The sequence below is a fragment of the Octodon degus genome, unplaced genomic scaffold, assembly GCF_000260255.1.
Source record: "Octodon degus isolate 3935 unplaced genomic scaffold, OctDeg1.0 scaffold00153, whole genome shotgun sequence".
In the NCBI taxonomy this organism is placed as follows: Eukaryota; Metazoa; Chordata; class Mammalia; order Rodentia; family Octodontidae; genus Octodon; species Octodon degus.
Genome location: NW_004524729.1, coordinates 3,076,233 through 3,080,395, shown reverse-complemented (window position 1 = coordinate 3,080,395; position 4,163 = coordinate 3,076,233).

Here is a 4,163-nt window from a genome sequence, read left to right as displayed (position 1 = left end):
CGCGCCCGCCCCGGGCACGCGCGCGACGGGCACGCGGCGCCGCCTTTGTTTGGGTGGAGCCTCGGTCCTGGGTCGCACCACGCGCACGCGCGGCCGCGCGCCAGGGCCCGGGACCTCCCTGCCCAACTCACCTGTCCCCAGCCTGTCCCTGATCGTCGCCGCCCGGCCCAGTACCCAACGCCACCGGGACTGGACCCGGAACCTTCGGGGAGAGGAAGACGACACCGATCGCCGGTGTCTCCAGCCCACACCCAGCTGGAAAGGGCCCTAGGATGCTGGCTCGGCCTGTCCCCAGGACCTGGGCCCCTGTCCCTCCCCACACTGGTCTCCACTCGGCCAGGGGAACCCACTGCCGCCGTCCCAAGCCAGGCGCGTGGGACAGGGACAGAAACGCCTGCCCCTGGGATGTGGGTCCTAGGCAGAAGCCCGCCCCCTTCTGGGCTTCAGAGCCAGGCTGCCTGGCCCGCAGGAGGGTGAGGAGCGACCCAGGCAGAGGGGACCGGTCAAGAGCCCCGTCCTTACTCAACCCCAGAGGGGTCTGACCTGCGGCCCTGGAGTGGAGGACGGGGACGGAAGGCAGGCCTGGCCCTAGCCCTGCTCCGCTGGCCCTCAGCTGGACTTCCCACTGGGGTGTTCCAAGGCGGGGTCTGAGCATCCAGAGGCTGAAATAAGGAACCTATTCCCCCTTCCTAGAATAAATTCGTAGGTTTGCAAACACTGGCCTCAGAAAAGAGTTGCTAGGACGCGTGAGAAGCTCTGGAAGGGTTTGTTAGGCAGTGGTTTTAGGACGCACTCAGAGCCCAGTGACCTGGAAGAAGCAAGGAGCTGTCCAAGCAGGAGCTGGGTGCCTGCGAGCGAGCGTGATGCAGGGCGTGTGTTTGCGGCGCCAGGCTGCAGTGAGTGCAGGCCGTGGTCGTGTGGTAAAGCTGCCATCTGCTGCCCACCAACACTGCTGCTTTTTAAGAGTGCAGGAAACATAGTTTATATGCGCAAAGGCCAGCTTGAGAGCCCGGATTTACCGGTTTACTGTTCTAAGACCTTCACGAGTTTGTTGTTGTTGTTGTTTGTTTTTGCATGAGTTTCCTAGAAGGGAAAAGGCTTGAAGGACTCTTGTGTCTTGAAGCTGGAGTTGGGGCAGGGGGGATGGCTCAGCAGAATAAGCGCTTCCCCAGCAAGCACAAGGGTCTGAGTTCAATTCCCGGTTCCAGGGGGGGAAAAGAAGCTGGAGTTAAGTTCAATGTTTAAATCCCATTTTCTTGGCTTTTTCACCTAATTTTTATTTTCTTTTCTCCTAGCTCAGACCCACTGACCCTGGGCATCCTGCAGTCACCTCTAGCCCCCTGGCTCTGGAACAACCCCACTGCCCGCTATCCCAAGCACCCCTGAGCCTCCCCAAGGCTTCAGCTGGGAGCTGTCCTCCTTGGCATCTCCTGCCTTCCAGGGGAAGCCTGTGGACCGCAGCCCACGGAGCTGGGGCCCTCAGAGGCTGCATTCCACCTGCAGGCTGAGGAAGGCCAGGTCTCAGGCAGAAGGGGTCCTGGGGTTGTGCATGTTGCCAGTGCTGGGTGGCCCATGGCTCAGTGACCATGGGGGAGGACAGCGAGCTGCCCGCAGCACTGGGTCTGTCCTGGGATGAACAGGGCTACCTACCTCCAGGGCTCCTCTTCCTACCTTATCTTTTCGACCCCAGGCAAACAGGACCGTGTTTTCCCAAGCCAAGCTCTCCTCTCTTGCCACATCCTCCCAGGTGCCTTCCCTAACCTGGCACCCACAGGCTGGGGCTCTCTAGAACCCCCTGTGGCATGGCATGGGGGGAACAACTGGGCTCATTTTCCTGGCTGTTAGCCATGTTCTGGGCTTTGCTTCAGGCTGTCCACATCAATGCAGCTCTCGAGAGGAAGTGCCTGGATCCTTAGAGGCTGTGTCCTCCCGCCAGGGCTCGGGTGACCACAGAGCTCATAGACTGCAAGCTTAATCCCCTGTGTGATGGCGTACAGGGCTGGGGTTTGTAGGGCTCCGCCCATGGTGGGCTCCTGACAGAATGTAAACTCTGCTGCTCCTACCCACTCCCGGATTTCCTGTCCCTCCCCCTGTCACCCTCACCGGACAAGGCCTGGGGCCTTAGGCACCCCAGCCCCAGGCCTTCCTTGTCCCAAGCAGGCAAGAGCCCCCCCCCCAAGAGCCACAGCAATGAGAAAGGAACTGGGGCAGACCCAGCTCTGTCAGAGGGAATAGAGCTAACAGCACCAGAGGACAGACACCCCCTGTGCTGTGGACTTCAGGGATAGCCCTGTCCTTGCCCTGAGGGGGTTTCTCATCTGACAGACACAGAGGCACTGTGTGGTCACAGGACAGGCCTGAAAAGGGCCTTCTGGAGAGGTGACTACCCATGGAGTAAGGAGAGCACTTGGGACAGGCTGGGCCAGCCAGGCCCGGCCTCAGAAAGGAGCACAACTAATGGAGAAAGCCTGGGGCTGGGAGGCTTTCTAAAGGTGTAGCATGGAGGCCTGGGGTGCCAGATGTGGGACCAGGGTGCTGGACACTGAGCAGAAGTAGGTAGGTGGTGGGCCCAACTGTGCCCATCTGGCAGATGGAAAAACTGAGGCCTGTGATTTCACACACTTGGACAGTGTCACTCCATGAAGCCGAGCTCAGATGAGGGCTGCCCTAGTTGTCCATAGCAGCCACAACCTGAGACTCCGCCAGCCAGGGCAGGTAGGGACAAGGACAAAGTGGCACAGCCATGTGGAAGAAAGATAGCCTTGGGGCCCTGAAGAAGCACCAAGGGGCAAATTCCACACTTAGCCCCGGTGGGCGAGGCTGAGATCCTGTGGCCTGGAGAGAGGCCTGGATGGCAGGCCTCACAGCAGCCTCAAGAGGGAGCAGAGGGCAAGGGCCAGGGCAAGCAGACAGGGGGACACCTGTCCCCTGGGCCCCATCTGCACTCTGCATAGCCACATGTGTCTCCCTAGGGACTCCTGCTTACCTCCCCACCTGGCCACCCCAGGCCCATGCCTGCCTGCATCCAGGGGACACTGTGTGCCTGCTGCCTTGCCCGCTGGCCTGTTGTCCCCAGGTGTGTGGTGGTGCCATCTTCAGGCCTGCTGAAGTGACACCTTCGCTCCCAGAGCCACCTGCACCCACCGCTCCTGTCCTTGTTGCCTGCCTTCTGCTTCTCCCTGAGAGCTTACTGTGACTCTGGGGGCAGACCAATCCTGTCCCCTCCCCCAGCTGACATCCTGTGGCTTCCTGACCAAACCAGGCAGGCAGGAGGGACCCTGATGCCCAGGGATGACCCTGGGTTACCTGCAGCCTCTGCTGTCACAGGAGGGAGGCTGGAGATAGCAATGAGGACAGAGAGGGGACAAGGACTCGGCCAGCCCCTCGGCCTGCACAAGGAGCCGGTCTTGATAGCCTCATTTTGGACTTCAGGCCTCCAGCACCATCAGAGTAAATGGCTGCTCTTTAAGCCACCAAGTCTGCAGTTACCCAGCTCTCTGTGGGGCTCCTGCAGCAGGGCCCCCACTCCCTCCTGCACCCCAGGGTTCCACACCCTCCTCTGACAGCCCCCTGGGCAGCCACTGCCTCCCTTCCTGTCAGACCCCTGGACTCCAGGATGATCCAGACCATACTTTGCCACCCTGCCTGTCTCCTGCCAATGCTTGCCATGCCCATGTGCAGAGGCCACGTCTGGCTGCAGAGCCCGGATGCCTTGTGGCTGTGTCACACCCATGCTTGGGGCCTCTCCCCCAGGAAGCCCTCCCAGCAGCCCATTCAGAGTTCTCCAGAGGCTCTCTGGGCCTCCTTGGCTGCCCAAGGCCCCCGCACCACTAACCACTCCACCCGTGGAGCTTGGGCACTCGCCTCCGAGCATCTGCCTATCCTGGGCTCGTGGCCCTGGCGTTGGCCCAGCATCTCTCTAGGGGACCAGTCCTCTACCCCATCACTCTGCCTCCTGAGGGGCAACACTGAGCTTGTTCTCAGGCACTTAGAGCCCCGGGACACCACCTCCCCCGCTGAGCCTCCCTTCTGTAAATGAGCATCCAGACATCCTTGCCCCAGCCCCAGTGTCCCAGCATCTGCGCCCACTGTGGAGGGCAGGGCAAAAGGAAAGGCTTGGAATCCACACAGACCAGTCAGTGTCTGGAGCCAGTGCTGGGTGG